The sequence below is a fragment of the Silene latifolia genome, chromosome X (genome assembly GCF_048544455.1).
Source record: "Silene latifolia isolate original U9 population chromosome X, ASM4854445v1, whole genome shotgun sequence".
NCBI lineage: Eukaryota > Viridiplantae > Streptophyta > Magnoliopsida > Caryophyllales > Caryophyllaceae > Silene > Silene latifolia.
In genome coordinates this window covers 301,522,725-301,545,270 of record NC_133537.1, presented here as the reverse complement: position 1 = coordinate 301,545,270, position 22,546 = coordinate 301,522,725, and the positions used below count along the sequence as shown (strand labels likewise).

General features: G+C 40.3%; 1 non-coding gene across 1 annotated transcript; it reads right to left on the bottom strand.

Moving 5' to 3' along the window:
* Positions 1–2,300: 2,300 nt before the first annotated feature.
* On the bottom strand, positions 2,301–2,407 carry LOC141624733 (small nucleolar RNA R71). Its single transcript, XR_012534538.1, has one exon. It is a non-coding gene; the product is annotated as a small nucleolar RNA R71 (small nucleolar RNA).
* Positions 2,408–22,546: the final 20,139 nt, after the last annotated feature.

The following is a 22,546-nucleotide window of genomic DNA, read 5'->3' as shown; positions in this document are numbered from 1 at the left end:
GCCATACGGTATGGTGCTTTGGATATAGGACTTGTCCCCGGTTTAAGCTTGATAAGTTCATATTTTGTATACTTTCATCCCCAATATTAGCTCCATTTTATTTGATATTTAGCACTTATCATAGTGTCATAAGCTAATATTTGTTGTCCTAGGTGTATTGTTGTGTTTGTTACGGTTTTGTAGGAATCTAAGCATTTAGAGGCTTTTTCCTATCATTTTATACACCAAGTTCACTAAGCTAATCAAGACCAAGTGTTGGACTAAGCATGGAGCATTGGATTGGGCTTTACATGGAGAAATTGATGGATTAATATGAGTAATGCAAATGTTGCCAACAATCAAAGTCAAAGCCCAATGTTCAAATCCAAGTCAAGGTGGAAAGCATAAGATTCCAACATGCTTAGGATGCTTTTTGGGAGCTCTAAAGATGTTAGATGGAGCATTTACCCGGGTGCATTAAGGGTCATTAATCACGCACTTAGGATTCCTCAAACAATTAAGTGAAGAATTAAGAGAAAATACCCGGAAACACACGACCCCGATCGGGGCCACCTAACCCCGATCGGGGCCGCATGCATTTAGGAAACTTACGTTTCCTTCTCCTCTCCTATAAATAGGAGAGGTGTTCCAAGGTCTTGGGCATCCAATTTTTACGTCTCATTTTAGTTCTTCAAAGCCTTAAGCATTATATTTCTCTCGATAGTTTTCATATTAGTTTACAAATTAGTTAATCTTGTAGTTCTTAAACATTTGGTTCTTAATTCCATTTCAAGCATTTAGTTCTATTTGTTTCTTCCATACAAGTTATTTCTATTAAGGTATTTCTATTTCTAGTTTACATTTTACATTGCTATTTAGTTTATTATTAGTCTCAATTCATTAGCATAATTTCCTTTACATGTTATATCACCTAATTTGTTTAGATCATACAATCATGTTTATCACTTCTCTTAATATAGTTTACAACTTACATCTTAATATGAGTAGCTAAATCTCTTAGTCTAAGGGCTAGGGGAGCCATGCATAAATTTAATATAAAAACATGATAGAATAAGTTAATAATAATATTGTTCATATTGCTTCTATCACTTGCTTGCTTTGTTACGTTTAATCTTTGTTTAAGGCCTTATTCAAATGATTAAGTTTGTTCATTCATTCTATAAGTCGAGAGGCACGGAATTGAATTAGACTAAGCATGTATAGTAGGATGACCTAGTCATGGACGAGAGTTTCTCTAGGACCCGGTCTATGGTTGATGCTAATGCCGCAAGGTGGGTATCTTTAAGCCTAAGCAATTGACAATGTTATTAGTACCGAATTTATCATGATCATATGTTTACTTTTGCATGAGTGACCCGAACCCCTTAGACTCTCTTTTATTATATAATTTACATCATTATTGTTATTAATCACCAAACAATCAAACCAACCTAAATCGTAATCGGCCTTGATAAAAATCTACCCATAGCAATTCACGAAGTAATTCCCGTTTCCTTGTGTTCGACCCCTATTGCTACATTAACTTGTTGTCTAGGGTAATTATCTTTGCATAGGTACGCGATAAGCCTATCAAATTTTGGCGCCGTTGCCGGGGAAACGGTTTTATTACATTTTGAATTGTCGATTTTTATCTTGTTTTATTTTGTCTTGGGGAACACTTGTTCCTTGAGACCGTTACTTATCATTTTCCTAGAAATTTTTGTCTTATGCCCAGGTCCTCTCGTAGTGGAGAATTCCTTTCATCGGATTCCGAGCCCGAAAAAACCTTTAGGAGAAGACGACGTTTTTGGAAGGAAGTGAAAGAAGCCACTTCTCCCATACAAGTTGAAAGTGCTAGAAAGTCTTACTTAGACGATCTAGAGGTTCTTGAAGAGGAGGAGGTTTCTTGTTCATCAACTCCACCACCATCACCATCTACTACCAAAAAGATGGCGAAACTTTCCGATCACTCAAAGCCCACCGCGACCATGCTTCCGGCCGGAATCACAACCACTCAAATCACCGCGCTGGAATTCGAGATCAAGCCGGCTTTCATTAGCCTCGTGGAGAGAAAGCAATTTGGAGGAAGTCCTTTGGAGGATCCCAATTTGCATGTGCAAAATTTTTGTGACTATTGCTCCATGATCCGCCAAACGGGCGTCACCCAAGCCCAAATAAGGGAAATACTTTTTCCTTTCTCTTTGAAGGACAAGGCCAAGCTTTGGATCAATAGCCTTGACCGCACCACCTTGGGAATCACCAATTGGGAGACATTGGCTCTTGCTTTTTACCAAAAGTTTTTTCCACCGGAGAAAACTCAAACTTTGAGGAGCCAAATCACCGGATTCCGTCAACAAGCTCTTGAGAGCTTATATGAAGCTTGGGAGAGGTACAAAGAACTTCAAAGGCAATCCCCACATCATGGGTTAGATGATTGGTTTCTAGCAATAACATTCTACAATGGATGTTGTGCCGAGTCCCGAAGGATTCTTGGTTCCGCCAACAATGGGCGGTTTGATCAAATTGACACCGACCTTGCTCATGCTACGATCGAATCTATGGCGGTCCATGATGCCCAATATGTCAATTCCCGAGTTGTGCCATCCAAAGGTAAAGAAGAATCCTCCAACAACTCTGTTTTGCTAGCTCAAATTGCCTTACTCCAACAACAATTGGCGGAGAGAGATGCTAAAGATTTCATCCAACAACTCAATGTTGTGTCTACAACAAGCCAAATCATCGTTTGTGATGGATGTGGAGGTGCGGGTCATTATGCCGCTCATTGCCGAGCTCCTATGGAAGAGGTAAATGCTTTTCAAGCTTTTAGACAAAGTTCATATCCACCGGGTACATTTTCCAACACTTATAACCCGAATTCAAAATTCCATCCGAACTTGTCTTACAATAGCAATAATGTGCTTAACCATCAACCCCCACCACAACAAAATGCCTATGTTCCTCAACAACAAAAGTATATCCCTCCGCCGGGTTATCAAAATCAACGAAGGCCCCCACAAAACAATTACCAACAAAATCCACCACAAAATGGCCAACAAAACAATCAAGGAGTTGGTAAGCTCGAGGGCATGATAATCCAAATGCAAAGGGAATTATTGACTCAAATTCAAAAAAATGATCAAGCTCATAGTGCCGCGGTCAAGATGTTGGAACAACAAGTGGCTCAATTAGCCGCCTCTAGCTCTCAAAGGAAGAACGGTCAACTACCTCCCCAAGGTGAGCAACCACATGAAACTGTTAATTCTATTTCCTTGAGAAGTGGTTCAAGCTATGATGGGCCATCCATGACTTTGAATGATGAGGTGGTTGTTAAAAAGGCTAAGCTTGGGGGAAATGACAAAAAGAAGGCTAGTGAAGAGCCTATTGTTAGAGATCGTGTACCATTTCCTCATCGATTGTTGATGCTAAAGAGGAAGAGCAAGCTTGATGCCAAAGATGTTGGGTCTCCTATGCCCGTAGATGATGACAAGGTGATTGTTGAAGAAGTCTCTCCTAATGCTAAGGAGAGTGATGCCGTTCCAACAAAGGTGAGTGTTCCCAATGACAATGAAAATGAGAAAGATGTGGAGTATGCTCCTCCCAAGGAAGTTGTTCAAGTACCATTTCCCCATCGTCTAGCAAAGCACAAGGAGGAAGGTAAGTTTGCTAAATTTTTGGAAGTTTGTAAGAATTTGCAAGTCACCGTCCCATTTATGGAATTGCTTACCCAATTCCCTTCTTATGCAAAGTTTATGAAGGAAATCCTCTCAAAGAAGTGATCCTTCAATGAGGTTGAGACCATTGCTTTCACCGAAGAGTGTAGTGCACTCTTACAAAACAAGTCTCCCCCGAAACTTAAGGACCCCGGTAGCTATTCCATTCCTTGCACTATAGGCAAATATACCATTGATAAGGCCCTTTGTGACCTAGGTGCTAGTGTAAGTGTCATGCCCTATTCCCTTTGTGAAAAACTTAACATGGGTGCTTTAAAATGCACAAGTATTACATTGCAAATGGCGGACCGTTCTTTAAAGCGACCTCTAGGTGTCTTAGAAGATGTTCCCGTTAAAGTTGGTAAGTTTTTCATACCCGTTGACTTCCTCATACTCGATATGCCCGAAGACTCACAAACCCCAATTATATTGGGTAGGCCATTTTTACGCACCGCGGGTGCGTTAATTGATGTGAAAAATGGGAGGTTGACGTTGGAAGTGGGTGATGACCGGGTTTCCTTTAGCAAAAACAACACCATTAGAAGCCCAATGTTACAAGAGTCTTGTTATTTATTTAGCACTGTGGACTCTTCTTATGCCTCTACTATGCTTGGATCCTCACTAATGGATCCGTTAGAGGACGATATAGGTGTTGTTTGTTTTGTAGGTGACGATGCTAAAGGCACTAATGCTAGGAGTGCCAAGAGGAAAAGGAAATTTTATTTGAACAATTTCAAATGGTTGCGGAATGCAAAGTTAGCTATGAAATGGAGCTCAGTTGGTGGCAAGCTCAAGTACCAAACTTGAATCAAATAGCTTCTTACGTCGTGCGGGACGTTAAACCAGCACTTCTTGGAAGGCAACCCAAGCTTTTTATTGCTTTTATTTCTTTTTGTTTTTAATTTTCTGCAATTTATTGTTTTTTGTAGATTAGTAATAAAATGTTCGACTTGACGATGTTTCTTTTTGTGATTTTTAGGTGAAAATGAAGAAAGGAGGTTTAGAAGTGAATATGGCACGCAGCCCCATGCAAGATCCCCGTTCGGGGACGTGGTTTTCGAGAAACGAGGAGGAATTAAAACAAACGCGGAAAAAGTCAAAAAGCCGAAGAGGAGGTCAACCCCGATCGGGGTTGGTGGCCCCGATCGGGGTCGTGGTTCTGTGACTTTCTGGCCTTTTCTTTTTACGGGTAAAAAAAAGATAGATTTCTTTCTATCATTCAAGCATACCCGACGGTACTCATTTCCTCCTTTCTCTCTCGTTTCTTCACATTTCTTCACTAAAGATCACAAAGAAACATCTATATCCCCCCGAATTCATGCTAGCTTGGGGGAGATTGGCAAATCGAGTAAGTTTTAACTGCTTTGCATTTTAGTTTAGATCTTGCATCCCATTAAACATAACCTCTAGTCCTTCTTGTTTGTGCTTTGAGCCATTTTTATGGTTTGATTGGGTATTATGAATTGTTGGCACATTGAGGACAATGTGATGTTTAGCTTGGGGGGAGATATTGCATTTGCATATAGTGTAGTTAGCATGTAGTGTAGAATTTTTGAAAAATTTGAAAATTTTTGAGAGAAATTTTTGCTTTGTGCTTGCTTGTAGCCTACTTTCCTTTTTGCTTATACTAATAATGGCTTATTGCTAATGATTTATTCTTTCATGTTGGGATATTAGCTACATGGGGATGTCTTGACATAGTAGGTGAGAGATGTAAAATGAACCAAATAGGCTTGATCTTGACTTTTGGCAAGCTACAAAATGGTAAGGTAGAGCCTCTTTTGACCGGTGCATCCATATCCGGTCTCTCTTAGGTGAGTGTAGGTGTCTCCTTATGATGTGTGTTTCATCAATACGCACAAGTATGATTTTCATGTCATCTCTTGGTAAGCATGCATTCATTTGTTATAGCATTTTGGAGCCATTCACATGAATATAATTGCCTTCTTGACCCCTTCACAAACAATTTTCCCTAGCTACATTATAACTTGCCTACCTTGTTGAGCTAGTAGCTTGTTTGGTCTTGTTTGGGTGCTCAATTGGGATTTGTTTCAAAGTTTGAATATCATGTGAGCTTGGTCTTAATGCTCAAGAAAGAAAAAAGAAGAGAAAAAAAATGAAAAAGTTGAAGTGATGAAATTGGAAAATGAAAGAAAATGAAAAAAATGAAGATGGAAAAAAATGAATGAATGAGAAAAAGCATGAAAATGAAAAAAGAAGTATGCATTGAAAAGGAAAAAAGAGAAGAAGAAAAGATGTGAGAAATTCTCAAGCATTATTCATACATTTTGGAGGATTTTCTCATGATTTGAATTGCAAAATTGGGTTGGACTTGGGATTGAGCACCTTTACAGTTTGGTAGTTGCTAGCTTGACTTAGCTCCACATTACCATAATTCATTTGTTCCCCCTTCTTACCCATGTTTATTGCCTTCTTCCTACCCATTTGGCTTCTTTATCATGCTTGCATTTGATTGTTTTGGCTTACTAGTTTTGATTGATTACCATATTAGATTGCGGGCACATTATTATAAGTCGAGGATAGTTGAGTGTTTATTCACAAAATTGTCCTTTCACATAAAAGGAGTTGAGTGCCCCGTAAGAGTCCAAAAGTCAAAAGATCATGCAAGAGCTTAATGGTTCATTTCAAGTTTTCCATGCTATGCCGTCATGTAAATCTCATCCATGTTATGCTTTGTCCTTTGCCCATGTTGATTCGGGTTTTTAAATCATTTTGCATAGCTTGTTTGGATAGTGCAATTGTTGGGATTTGGTTTCTTGCTTGAGGACAAGCAAGGGTTTAGCTTGGGGGATTTTGATAAGTGCATATTTTGTATACTTTCATCCCCAATACTAGCTCCATTTTATTTGATATTTAGCACTTATCATAGTGTCATAAGCTAATATTTGTTGTCCTAGGTGTATTGTTGTGTTTGTTACGGTTTTGTACGAATCTAAGCATTTAGAGGCTTTTTCCTATCATTTTATACACCAAGTTCACTAAGCTAATCAAGACCAAGTGTTGGACTAAGCATGGAGCATTGGATTGGGTTTTGCATGGAGAAATTGATGGATTAATATGAGTAATGCAAATGTTGCCAACAATCAAAGTCAAAGCCTAATGCTCAAATCCAAGTCAAGGTGGAAAGCATAAGATTCCAACATGCTTAGGATGCTTTTTGGGAGCTCTAAAGATGTTAGATGAAGCATTTACCCGGGTGCATTAAGGGTCATTAATCACGCACTTAGGATTCCTCAAACAATTAAGTGAGAAATTAAGAGAAAATACCCGGAAACACACGACCCCGATCGGGGCCACCTAACCCCGATCGGGGCCGCATGCATTTAGGAAACTTACGTTTCCTTCTCCTCTCCTATAAATAGGAGAGGTGTTCCAAGGTCTTGGGCATCCAATTTTTACGTCTCATTTTAGTTCTTCAAAGCCTTAAGCATTATATTTCTCTCGATAGTTTTCATATTAGTTTACAAATTAGTTAATCTTGTAGTTCTTAAACATTTGGTTCTTAATTCGATTTCAAGCATTTAGTTCTATTTGTTTCTTCCATACAAGTTATTTCTATTAAGGTATTTCTATTTCTAGTTTACATTTTACATTGCTATTTAGTTTATTATTAGTCTCAATTCATTAGCATAATTTCCTTTACATGTTATATCACCTAATTTGTTTAGATCATACAATCATGTTTATCACTTCTCTTAATATAGTTTACAACTTACATCTTAATAAGAGTAGCTAAATCTCTTAGTCTAAGGGCTAGGGGAGCCATGCATAAATTTAATATAAAAACATGATAGAATAAGTTAATAATAATATTGTTCATATTGCTTCTATCACATGCTTGCTTTGTTACGTTTAATCTTTGTTTAAGGCCTTATTCAAATGATTAAGTTTGTTCATTCATTCTATAATTCGAGAGGCACGAAATTGAATTAGACTAAGCATGTATAGTAGGACGACCTAGTTATGGACGAGAGTTTCTCTAGGACCCGGTCTATGGTTGATGCTAATGCCGCAAGGTGGGTATCTTTAAGCCTAAGCAATTGACAATGTTATTAGTACCGAATTTATCATGATCATATGTTTACTTTTGCATGAGTGACCCGAACCCCTTAGACTCTCTTTTATTATATAATTTACATCATTATTGTTATTAATCACCAAACAATCAAACCAACCCAAATCGTAATCGACCTTGATAAAAATCTACCCATAGCAATTCACGAAGTAATTCCCGTTTCCTTGTGTTCGACCACTATTGCTACATTAACTTGTTGTCTAGGGTAATTATCTTTGCATAGGTACGCGATAAGCCTATCAAAGCTCCACATTGAAGTCGATATCTCTCTTAGGTGGTAACCCCGGTATCTCATCTGGAAAAGCATCACTAAACTCTCCAACCACGTGTATATCAGATGCTGTCAGCTGTTCCGCGCGCCGATCTCTCACTTGGCAAAGGATCAAGGGACACTTCTTCCTCAAACATGACTTTAAGGTCATTACAACGATGAACTTATACTTTGACCTCACTACAAACCCTTTATAAGACACCCTGACACCCTTGGGACCCTTTAAAGATACTTTCTTTTGTCGGTAATCTATCTTAGTATCATACTTACCCAACCAATCCATCCCGACGATGACCTCAAACCCATCCATAGGAAACTCTAACAAGTTGACCGATAAGTCCACCCCTCCTATTACCATGGACACATCTATATACAACTTAACACAGGACACCGACTTTCCAGAAGGTATAAACACATCATCTTTTACAAGCTCAAACTCCCCCAAACCCATAGACAAGGCATGACCTTTAGACACAAAATAATGGATTGCCCCTGAGTCAAACAAAACAAAAGACGGTGTACTATGAATAATAAAGGTACCTTGAGCATCATTCTAAGCTTCCTGCTTGCCCATCATGAAGAGCTTCCCGCTGCTTTTCTGACCTCCACCCTGAACCGAGGTGTTTGAAGTAGTCGGCTTAGCTGCCGAGTTCTGTGTCACAATGTTGTTCGGGCGCTGATAGGATTCTCCACTGTTGCGGTTGAAGCCGCCATTGTTGTTGTTCTGTCCTCCAAGGTTACCCCAAGACCCAGACGGCCTGTTGCTAGCAAAACTCTAACTCGGAGCCTCAGAAAAACTCCCCTGATAAGCTCCTGAAACCCCTCCAACCCTGGCACTGGTACAGTCGTGCTTCTTGTGACCCACTCCTCCACAGTTGAAGCAAGTAAGGTTGGAGTTGTCACTAACACTCCTACCACCACCTCTACCCCATGCTCGACATCCCCCCCCCCCGAAAACCCAGCTCCTCCAGAAAAAAGCTCTAGACTGCCCATAGTTGCTCTTCTTCTGGCCCGACTGATTGCCACTCTCGCTCTCTGCTTTCCTCTTCTCAGTGGTGGTTCTCTCCGTAGCCTCCTTGGATAAATCCACCAACCTCTCAGCTTGCCCAGCCCTCGAGTACACATCATTCAGGTCGGTGATGACCCCAGCTGGTAACCTATTTATGATCTTGGGTGCCAACCCCTTCTCGAAACGAAGAGCCAAACCTCGTTGCCCCAGTTGTATGTCTTCTGCGTAGCGTGACAACTCAAGGAACCGGTGATAGTACTCTGTAACTGTCATGTCATTAGACATGGTGAGAGAATTAAACTCGGATCTCAACTTGTGACGGATGTGTTCCGGCACGAATTGCTCCCTCATAGCGCTCTTCAGAACTGACCACAGTATAACACCGAGCCCCTCATCCCTATAGTATGCTCTGACATCTTCTTTCACGTTCTGCCACCACACTGCAGCCTCACCCCTCAGGTAGTACATTACCTGTTCAACAGCTAACTCCGGCAGACGCTTCACAACTTCAAGGAGACTCTCCATCTCACGGTGCCAGTTATCAAGCAGCTTAGGTTCTCCGGTGCCCTCATAAGTTGATGGGTTGAAGCGGGCAATGATAGTGCTCAGGTGGGTAGCATCCATCGGTTTCTCAGCCCCCTTACTCACATTCTTAAGAGCCTCTAGGAGTGTTACCTGCTGCTCGATCATACGGGCTACCTCATCTGTGGTCATCTCAGATGCTTGGATATACGCGGCTGACCTCTTTGGCGGCATTTTGAGCTGATAAAAGTAAGGAAACGTAAGCACATAGCCTACGGCTCAAAATAAACATGACCCTCCGCCAAAGAAGTACTCGGCCGAGTATGGTGAGATACTCGATTGAGTATGGACTACTCTGTCGAGTATTACAAATACTCGGTCGAGTGTTCCACTCCAGTAGCCAACGTCAAAACACAGAAAACATACTCGGTCGAGTATGGACGATACTTGGTCAAGTATGCCTCACTCGGTCGAGTATGCTCTAATACTCGGTCGAGTGATCACAACCAGTAACTACTGCCAGTTATACAACAAACAACACTCGGTCGAGTGCCCAGTTACTCGGCCGAGTATGCCCTAATCGGTCGAGTACCCGCCCTGATCGACCGAGTCATGCCAAAAACGAGCTCTGAACTATCACTATCATACGTAAACATGCCTTTCTATCAAGATAGATACATATGCACAACTACCCCTTTGAAAGCCACATAGTAAACATTTAACATGCTCAACATATTTCATGCTCAAGATCTAACATAGACAAATTCTCAATGCACCTTTCAAATACTACCATGTTCCCCTTGTTTCATCATTTCATCCAACCATTTCACAAGATTCAAGTTACAAGTACCACAGACACATGACTCAACATACAACAGTTCCCAAGACTCCCCCATGTGACCGGCTTAAGATCGTAAGGGCCTCAATGCGACTTCGGGACGTCTCCCAAGTCTTTGCGGTAGCTCCAAACAACTCTCCCCGGGTTCATTTTATTTAGACACCCTAAGTTCATTGGGTTCATTAGTTTTAGGTTCCAGAATCGTCGCTCTGATACCACTTTGTGACACCCCACATACCAAGGTGCCTTACCAGGACCACCTTAGCATGAGAGACCGTCACCAACTTGGTTGCCCGAGGTTAGTATATCAAAGTTACCAATCCAAAACACAATAATTAAAGTATGAATAGTTAAATGGTTACATATTCCAAAATCCAAACCAAAACAAGTGTTACTAAAGTTCAACGACTACAACTGAATAATAAACTCATGACAGGGGCAACTAGACTCGCGTGATGACTCCCCATCTCGTCCCCATAGCTAGCAGACATCATCACCTGTCACAATCTGCTCACCATCCCCGAATGGATCACCACAGATTTTATAAAACAACAACGGGGCCAGTTTACTGCATAATCAAAATAAGACAAGTACGAAAAGACAAGCAGCTGATCATCCTCCACCTCCAACTCCAATCACACATGTAACTAACTACACACTAAAGTGTGTAGCCCTGCCAGTGGGGGACCGCAGCCGTTCCCACCTAAGCCCCCGCTCATCAACGAGCGAATAACCCTGTCCATTAATGTGCACATCCCCTCCTGTGGCGGGTTCCACAGAGGGCAAAACTAGGGCGTGAAGCCACTCCCGCAAGTGACTCCATTCAGCCGAGGACGCACCTCGCGAACATCACCATCAACCATCACAACTCCAACACCCAACTCCAAATCAACAATCAGCAGATAATCACAACATCAATCGTACAAACAATTACAACACAATCTTAAATCAATTAAACAGTAAACCGAGTAGGGAAACCCTACCTTAGCACAACTGCAATGAGACAAATACGCAAGCTAGAAAGGCTCCTCTACAAATTCCTCACCTAACAACAATCACATAAACTCCAATTGCCATATGCAAAAACCATTTTCCTCCAAATCACAAATTAGGGCAAACCCTAAAAGATCAATCAATGGAATTAATGAAATCAAGGACTTACCGACACCAACGATACAATGAATGATGAAGAAGACTTGCTAACAATTCACGCACTTGAGAGAGATTTGGATAGGATTAGAGTTACATTGTATTGTTTAGGTTTTGTAAAAGTGATTAGAAACTGATTAACGTGTCTTAAATAATTCTAATCCTTTCTAAATTTAACCGCGGAAATAAACCCTGTCAGACCGGATACTCGGTCGAGTATAGAGTATACTCGGCCGAGTATCCTCTACTCGGTCGAGTATTCCCATACTCGGCCGAGTATTCCTAGACAGTAAACTGTCCAGAAACACACGAAACACCTACTCGGCCGAGTAAGCCCTATTCGGCCGAGTACCAGATTTAGGAAAAACCGTAGTATTACAAAGGGTCTTTAGGTAGAGTACCTAGAAGAGCGCACTCACCCCCAAGAACCACGAATAGGCAGAGTGGAAGCAAGCAAAGTGCGAGCACCTAGCATAGTGGGACGTCGCCAGCCACGCGTCACAAAGAAGCGCTGGGACGGCCTGGGAAAAGTCCTTAAGGGTTTATGCATGAATCATAGCACTACGAGTAATGTTTTACTTTCCAATACTTTCTTTTCAAGTTTCACCTTGGAGGAAAAGACCCTATAGACAAAGTGTAACTATTCCTCTTTTCCCTAGCGGAGTCGCCAAACTGCGGACAACGCCCGCGGGAGCTGCGTCCGCGGGATCCACAGGGGGCATTATCTGTTGGGGTTGGTGTCCTTAACAGTTAGTGCAAGGACTTATAAATCTCTAAAAGGATCAAAGGGCATACTTTTGGTATTATTATCAGTTGATCCACGTTTATCAATAACGGTTGACTTGCTAGATAAGTTTGACGTTATTGTCATACAGATGGCGGTGATCAACTGGTCCCTAAAAGTCACACCTATAGGATACGTTTGAGAGATGTGACGGTATGAAAATACTGTCATGTAGATGCCAAAATTGACTAACCAGTTAGTCCGAGTTATTTGACTAATAATAAGTCAAAATGTGATGTTGAGATATGTTATTTAATACGGATTAAATAATAATGGCTAAGGCGAATTAAGCAGTTAATTCGTAAATTGAATATAAGCGTTTTATATTTAATTAAATGTATATTGAATATAATTATACAATATCGTCTTTGTCGGACATGTATTAATGTTTCAACTAATCCGTGTTATTAGTTGATGCTTTAATAACCGATAACCGATGACGATTTATAACAAAACCGCGTCATATACATTTTAGCGATTTACGAACCGGACCATGAGCTAATTCTAAAAGGAAGTGGAAGCCCACTTCCCAAGGCCCCTCTCGGTTTTGCCGAGATTAGGAGAACAAAAGGAGAGCTTCTCCTCTTGCTTAACCTAATAATCATTAGTGAAAAACAATTAGGGTTTCAGTGCAACTTTCTCTGAAATTCCTAGATCTCACATCGTAAAACCTCACAAGAGCTTTCTCTATATTGCAAGTCAATTAGAAAGCATTTCTAGCACAAGGGCATAGTCTCAGACGGTCTTGGGTGCAACAATTAGGAGGAAATCTCTGTTGATTTACTTCTTTACGCCGTGCATCAAAGGACCCGAGGTTGATTCTTAATCTTTATCGTTTCATTGTTGTATTTCGTTTATGACCATATTTCACATGTTAAATTTACGTTATAGTCCTAAATTTAAAGGGTCTTATACGGATATTACCCCTCAAGTGGTATCAGAGCGAGGCGACGTAAATTTTCATTGTGATTTTTCATAAAACGATTTTGAAACGGTTGTTTTTGTCTCGAAAACCGTGCCATGTATACACGGCTGAAATTTTTTTTGAAACCGTGACATGTTTTACACGGTTGTATCATCTTATTTTCGATTTGTTTTTGTGCATATTGTTGTTTTATACGGAGATTATAACAATATGTCAAGTTTTGTCAGTTTGCAAAATTGTTCTTATGCGTTTTTGATTAAAATTGCAATAAGTTTTTGTTTTGACAAACTGTTTCACGAGGGTTTTGCATTTCCAGAGATTTTTGTACTCGATCGAGCAAGTTTTCAATCGATCGAGTGGTTTTTTTCTGTCTTGTTTTTACTCGATCGAGTCCTTGTTGTACTCGATCGACCACTTTCAAAACCCCACTGATCGATCGAGTTGTCCTCGTACTCGATCGGCGATTTGTGATAAAAGTACTCGATCGACCACCAGTTTAGTCGATCGAGCACTTTCTGTTTGGCCATCCTCTCGATCGACTTGCAGTTCATCGATCGAGCCCTTTTTGTTCCTCGATCGAGCACTAATGTCCCTGGATCGAGGGATTTGGTTTTGGCAGCTTTGAAAATTTATTCTTTTTGCTTTAAATTTTCTTTTGGCCTTAATATGTACTTTATACGGATATTGTACACTCGCTATGATTGTGAAACGGTTCACACACGTACCATTAAGTTATTTTAAAGCGTATTTAAAGTAATCGGATCGTATTAGATTAAAATTAAATTGATAGAAGCGGTTTTATCACATGAATTTTAATCATTAAAAGGTGGTTTGGATAAATTTAACATAATTACGGAATTATGTCACGAATGAATTTGTTTTTAGTTGATGCATTTATTTATCGTTAATTTTGAATGCTTTTGAATGCCTTTTATTACGTATTTATTTTTACAATCAGTTGTAACTTAGTGTGGCCTTAGTAGAACGTGTTACCGTAATGATGGAACACGGTCTTGGTTGTATTTTGAGATCTCGTATCTCCGTTTTGGATTTTTCACTTGTAATTACAGTTTTAATTAGAATGTAAATAGGTTTATATTTGTAATTTTAAATTGTAATTTTTGAGAAGACCAAAGATGGAGACCGGATGCTCACTCCCGCTACATGGATCAAGATGGAACATCAAGACAAGCTTCTCGGGTCCAACGGTGGATTCCAAAGTTGTTTTATGTTCTTTTATTAGGATAGGCCACACTAGGAATTTTATTTACGTATTGCATTCTTTTATTTATTTTTCGTAACGATTATATGCATCATATTCCGCCTAAAAACCAAACCACCTATTTATTGCATGAAAACTGACACATATAGAGGTCACGAGTTAGTTTTCATTGACATTCTCATGTCACACGATCTATGCTAAGCCATCACCTAAATTAATTCATTCACGCAGAAGCTAGTTATTCGTTCACTTAATATGAATTATAATTTAGTTGATGGGATCTTCCTCGTATAAACAAAAATTGAGAACGGTCTTTATAGGTCAAACTCCAATGAGTCCCTTCTTCGTCGGTAGGCATAATATGACCCCTTCTACGTCGGGTAAGTTGGAACCGATTGACCTATTTTATCTCAACACTATGGTCACTCGTACGATCCTGTGACTATGGTGGACTATAGATAGGATTTACGGAAATCTATCGACCAAGAGTTCTTCCGGAAGAATTAGCTAAACAGTTGGCTTATCAATTTACAGAAATTGAGTCTTGGGATCACTTGTATCTTTCTTGAGGGAGATCAATTATGCAAGTGTGCGAGTCTACACGTTAAAATATTTTTTTTAAATAGACTTAAATCACCTCGATGAGTTGCTTATTTCGTTTTTGGTTTTCTTTCTTTTTCAGTGTAGATCACGAACTTTTAAACTGCTAATAACAAATGGCTGGTTCTACTGATAACCCAATGCCAAGTGCCACATTGGACCGTGAGTCCCGGCCGGATCTTCATGAATCGGATGAATCGGTCTACTCGATCAAGAATGATGGATCAAACTTCGCGGACCGGGAGGCGGCATTACGGAATGCTGCCCGCTGGCGACGGGAAGCTCAAATATCTATTAGAGCCCATCCCGCAAACCCCAGGTCCCACGGCTAGAGCTGCTTTGAAATCACCAAGTTTAATGACTTCAGTATGGGAAGCGGGTACGATTAAAAACGTACTCATTTTTGCAATGGAACCCAATTTGCATAAACGCTTCATAGCCCATGGTGCGAACAAGATTTTCACCACGCTCACCAAGGAATTCTCGAAAGCACCGAAAATCGTGACCTATGAGCATACCACTCGCTTCTTTGATGCGAGACTCCAGAAGGGCCAACCTGTTAGCCCACACATTCTCAGCATGATTGAGAATGTCGAGAAGCTGGAGACCTTTGATTGTAACATCAGCGAGAACATTGTTATCGACCGCATGCTTCATTCACTCCACGATGGTTTTTCGCAATTTAGAGCGAATTACTATATGAATGATTTGAAGAAAACCCCCATGAACTCCCACTCCCTTCTCGTACAGACCGAGAAGGACATGAAGTTCAAAGTGGGAGCTGAAACAGGATGTTCTCGTTGTGACAAACAAGGGGAAAGGTAAGGGCAAAGCTCGAGCAAACCTAGCGAGGTAAACCGGTTCAAGTTCAAGAAGTCGGGTTCAGGTAAGAGTGGGCCTGGTGAGTCGAGCACCTCATCAGGCACGACAAAGAGCAAGAATGAAAACATGGAGTGCCATCATTGCCACAAGACTGGGCATTGGAGGCGTACATGTCCTGTTTATCATGAGGACTTAAAGGCAGGTCGTGTTAAACCTGTTGGTATGTCTTCATCCTCTTCTACTTTTATTCATATGATTGAGATTAACCACGCAAGTTACGGAACTTGGGTACTTGATACTGGTTGTGGTTCTCATCTGTGTAATCATGTGCCGGGGCTCCGAAACATCGAACCCCTCGTAAAGGGTGAGGTGGACCTGCGTGTCGGGAATGGAGCACGAGTGGCTGCCGTCTCAAAGGGGACATATGTGATCCAGCTTCCTAGCGGATTTGAGTTGTCATTATATGACTGCTATTATGTACCCAGTCTTTCTAAGAACATTATTTCAGTTTCTGCACTTGACAAACTTGGATTTTCATTTGTAATAGAGAATAATACTTGCATTTTCTCTTTACACGATATGATTTATGGCAAGGCAGTCTCCATGAACGGAATTTATGTTTTAGATCAGAACACCGAAATATTACACGTAATGAATAAAAAGTTAAAGGTTGGTGACAAAGATCAAACGTATCTATGGCACTGCCGTATGGGACACATTAATGAGAAACGCGTTAAACAGCTCATCAAGAATGGAGCTATCTCGGCCTTTGATTTTCAATCATATGGCACGTGTGAATCATGTCTCATCGGTAAGATGACTCGGATTTCCTTCAAAGGTGTTGGAATGCGCGCGGCTGACCTATTAGGACTCATACACACGGATGTATGTGGTCCTATGTCAATCACCGCACGAGAAGGCTATAGGTATTTCATCACTTTCACGGATGATTTAAGTAGATATGGCTATGTCTACTTAATGAAACATAAAAGTGAATCCTTTGAGAAATTCAAAGAATACCAGAATAGGGTACAAAACCTATTGGGCAGAAAGATTAAAACACTACGTTCGGATCGTGGTGGCGAGTATCTTTCTCACGAGTTTGATCAACACCTTAAAGACTGTGGGATTGCCTTACGCTTAACTCCACCTGAACACCTCAGTTGAATGGTGTGTCCGAACGGAGAAATCGAACACTACTTGACATGGTTCGATCCATGATGAGTCACACCGTGTTGCCCGACTCATTGTGGGGTTACGCTCTTCGTCACATTTGCTCTAATACTTAACCAAGTCCGTCTAAAGTCATGACAAGACTTCATATGAACTATGGAAGGGAACGGTCCCTAACTTGTCCTTTATACGGGTTTGGGGCTGCGAGGCTTATGTCAAGTGGAGACACGAGGATAAGCTCGGCCCGCGAGCGGTCAAGACGTACTTTATAGGTTATCCTAAAGGAACGCTTGGTCATTACTTTTATTCGCCAACCGAACAACGTGTTTTTGTTGCGGCTAGTGCGACATTCTTAGAGAAGGAATTTCTCGAGAATGCAAAGAGTGATAGAACCTTCGAACTGTCGGAGATTCCAGAACCAAGTACCGAGCAACTATTGGAGGAACCTATTCCTTCAATCCCTTGCGTTAACATTCCTGAGGAACCTAGGAGGTCGGGAAGAGTCTCTATTCCTCCGGACAGATACATTGGTATGGTCGAGGAACATGACATAGATGACGTTCTACTCTTAACGAGTAGTGAACCCGCAACCTATAAAGGTGCCATGACCAGTTCTGACTCGAAGCTATGGTTTGAGGCCATGCAATCCGAGATGGACTCTATGTATGAGAACAACGTATGGGATCTTGTTGACTTACCTGCTAAGGTTCGTCCCCTTCAATGCAAATGGCTTTACAAGATAAAGCATTCTGTGGAAGGTCAACAAGATATCTATAAAGCACGACTAGTTGCTAAAGGTTTCACCCAAGTGCCAGGTTTGCACTACGATGAAATTTTTGCACCCGTAGTCATGCTGCGTTCCATTCGGATTATCTTAGCGATCGCCGCTTTTCATGACTATGAAATTTGGCAAATGGATGTGAAAACCGCCTTCTTAAACGGTTTTTTGGAGGAAGAGTTGTACATGGTACAACCCGAAGGTTTCATCGATCCACAACATCCTAATAAAGTATGCAAACTTAAGCGTTCCATTTATGGACTTAAGCAAGCATCTCGGAGTTGGAATCATCGCTTCGACCAAGTGATTAAAGAAAATGGATTTACTCGATCGGTCGAGGAACCATGTCTTTATATCAAGTCGAGTGGGAGCAAGATTGTCTTCCTAATATTGTATGTCGATGACATACTCCTGATTAGGAATGACATACCTCTCTTAACTTCGGTGAAAGTATGGTTGAAAAACCATTTCCAGATGAAAGATCTGGGAGAGGCACAAAGAATTCTGGGCATCCGTATCTATCGAGATAGATCACGACGGATGCTATCTCTCGATCGAGAGTCTTACATAGACAAAGTCCTAGAGAGATTCAAAGATGACTAACTCCAAGAAGGGGTTTCTTCCCATGGCTCCAGGGGTGCATTTGAGCAAGTCTCAGTCACCAGAGACACCGGAAGAGAAAGAGCGCATGACACGGATTCCTTATGCCTCGGCTATAGGATCAATCATGTATGCCATGATATGCACACGTCCAGACGTGGCATATGCATTGAGTATGACAAGTCGATTCCAACAAAGATCCGGGTGAACCACATTGGCTGGATGTCAAGAACATTCTTAAGTACCTACGGAGGACTAAAGATTGGGCATTGACTTATGGAGGCGAACAAAAGCTATGCGCAACCGGTTCGCAGATGCTAGCTTCCAAACGGATCGAGATGACTCGAAATCTCGGTCTGGATTCGTTTTTACTCTTAATGGCGCTGCAATCACCGGAAGAGTTCGAAACAAACTGTTACAGAGATTCTACGACGAGTTCGAGTACTATGCCGCGTCTGAAGCTACAAAGGAAGCGATATGGATGCGTCAATTCTTACATGGGCTATCTGTAGTGCCTAGTTCGAATGACCCGATCACCATCTATTGCGACAATAGTGGTGCCATCTTCCAAGCTAAGGAGCCAAAGTCTAGCAACAAGTCTAGACATGTACAACGGAAAGCTCATCTAATCCGGGATTACGTGGAGCAAAAGGAAGTAGTGATAGAAAAGATTGCTACAGATGATAACATAGCAGATCCTCTCACTAAACCACTACGACAAGATAAGCATGAAGGGCACGTCAATTCCATGGGAATTAAACGTGTTCCTAAGTTGTAGTACTCCTTTATGGATCAGATTCATTCCCTTTTTACTCTATACAACATCATCGTTTTGATATTTATATATTTTGTTTTTCATGTGGAATTGTACGACAATTTTTGAACACCACAAAGTGAACTGAACGAACATTATATTTTTCAGTCCTTAATTGCCCACATGAGCTGATAACTCTGACAATTATTTTGTGACGTTGGTTGATGGTGGGTTCAACGAGCCATGAGTCAAAAGGTTGACCAATCACGAGGGCGATTTATACGGATATTTCGTAGGACACAATTGTGACATCGACGTGGAGTCCTAAATGTTTTATAACATTCGGTGCCCGGTCGTGGATAGGACTTCCATGGTGATCCTAAGAGTCGATTCTTTTGACTATCGACTGTCTCTTGAGACTAAGGCAGATTTTGGGTGACTTTGGTTTCTTTCTCACGGTCATCCGTAACAGGGGGCCAAGTAGATTTTTTTCTCGGTCATTTCATGCTTTGTGCTTAGATCGGAAGGAGTTCGAGTTGAAGGAAATATTCAGCCTTTATCGTACTCGATATTTCTCGGGGCCACTCGAGGAGTCAGAATCGAAATGCATGGCCATGCTCGGATACGGATTCGTTTTATCGGTTAAGTTACTCTCTAGTCGGGGAAACCACTCTAGATACGGATCGATTGTAAAATACGACCTTTGTGGATCCAGATCTGCAAATTGTTTTACATTGAGTGGGAGAAATTTTAAATGAATATGAGAATCGGTTATCGCACATACACTTGTACGGACAAGTGGGAGTTTGTTGGAGCTTGTGTCCTCCACTTAGTGCGGATAACGTCATTGCACATACACTTGTACGGACAAGTGGGAGCTTGTTGGGGTTGGTGTCCTTAACAATTAGTGCAAGGACTTATAAACCTCTAAAAGGATCAAAGGGCATACTTTTGGTATTATTATCGGTTGATCCACGTTTATCAATAACGGTTGGCTTGCTAGATAAGTTTGACGTTATTGTCATACTGATGGCGGTGATCAACGGTCCCTAAAAGTCACACCTATAGGATACGTTTGAGAGATGTGACGGTATGAAAATACTGTCATGTAGATGCCAAAATTGACTAACCAATTAGTCCGAGTTATTTGACTAATAATAAGTCAAAATGTGATGTTGAGATATGTTATTTAATACGGATTAAATAATAATGGCTAAGGCGAATTAAGCGATTAATTCGTAAATTGAATATAAGCGTTTTATATTTAATTAAATGTATATTGAATATAATTATACAATATCGTCTTTGTCGGACATGTATTAATGTTTCAACTAATCCGTGTTATTAGTTGATGCTTTAATAACCGATAACCGATGACGATTTATAACAAAACCGCGTCATATACATTTTAGCGATTTACGAACCGGACCATGAGCTAATTCTAAAAGGAAGTGGAAGCCCACTTCCCAAGGCCCCTCTCGGTTTTGCCGAGATTAGGAGAACAAAAGGAGAGCTTCTCCTCTTGCTTAACCTAATAATCATTAGTGAAAAACAATTAGGGTTTCAGTGCAACTTTCTCTGAAATTCCTAGATCTCACATCGTAAAACCTCACAAGAGCTTTCTCTATATTACAAGTCAATTAGAAAGCATTTCTAGCACAAGGGCATAGTCTCAGACGGTCTTGGGTGCAACAATTAGGAGGAAATCTCTGTTGATTTCTGTTCTTTACGCCGTGCATCAAAGGACCCGAGGTTGATTCTTAATCTTTATCGTTTCATTGTTGTATTTCGTTTATGACCATATTTCACATGTTAAATTTACGTTATAGTCCTAAATTTAAAGGGTCTTATACGGATATTACCCCTCATTATCGACTCGAGGTTCTTTCGAATCGAACTAAGACAAATTAGAGTCGCCACCAAGTTTTATGGGAACTTGGAATCGTTCAAGTCAACTTTACACCTTTCATCAAAAAGCATAAAGCCAATCGACTACGAGTGATTAAAGATAAAGACTTGTACCATATATCACTCGATTTGAATGACTCTCGTAATCCAATGGTATTTAGACGGATCCACAAACCATAGATCTTGAGTAAGGAGTGAGAGTACGTGTTAGGAAGCCCATAAGGACACCTAACCCCGCCCGTCAATGACGGCCTCTACTAAGTCAAGTATCAGATTTCAAACAAGGTCGTAGCTACTACGATATAAGATATGCAAACATCGTTTTATAAATCCTAGCATGTGACAACAATTTCTATGTCGTTTAATGCATGAATTAAACTAACTTTGTCAAAGTTGTTTTAGCATATGAAGTTCATTTAGCTGTTCTAGCAAGAAAACAAACAAAGGGATAATGGAAAGAAGTATCTTACTCTTAGCATAAGATAGAATAGCGAACATTAGTCGTTAGATTACAAAACAATTGCAACAAAACCAAACAAACAAGCCCCGACACACGACACACACGTGATACACACACGGTCCAAACAACAATATATGGCACGAAGGCCGAGGCATCTCACGGCTAGTCACGGTCGAATATGGGTCATACAAGGCCTAATCTAGGTCAAGTCGGGTTTCATTCAAGTGAGATGCAGTAATCAAAATCATATGATGTGGAACAAAGCAAACAAGCAATCAGTTTAATTGAATATGTCATAAACAATTAGAATACGATTAGAACAAACAAAAGAGACTAAAATTCATATCAAAGCAGCCTTCAATAATCATGATTCTCATATTATTCATAGCACAAATCGATAAATCAAATAAACATGCCAATGCTTGATTAAACATGCTAATAGCTCAATTAATTCTTGAACCAAAACAATTAAACTAAACATGCAAATCTAACATGTGAAACATACTAAACAAAACAATAATAGACCAATTCCAGATCTAGAAAGCCGTGCCACTCATCCTAGGCTCATGGCACACATATCAATGCAAATCAACACAAATAGTTCTAATTCATGCGATTTAAACAAGCCTAATCAATTGAATTCTAATTAATTAAACTAGCATGTGAATAAGACATATGAATAAATATTAAAGCAACTATTCTAGTCATAAGTTCAAAACATGTGAAGGGATTACACAAACAATCAATTCTTGATATAATTATTTCATAATTACGACAAAACATGTTAATAATCAACAAACATGTGAATTAATTAAATAAAACATGCTAAGATAATCAAATTAACATGCTTTAATAATCAAAGACATAAGCTTTAACAAATTAAGACAGTGTAATTCATAAATTCAATCATCATGCTCAAATCAATCTAATTTAAACAAGATTAAAT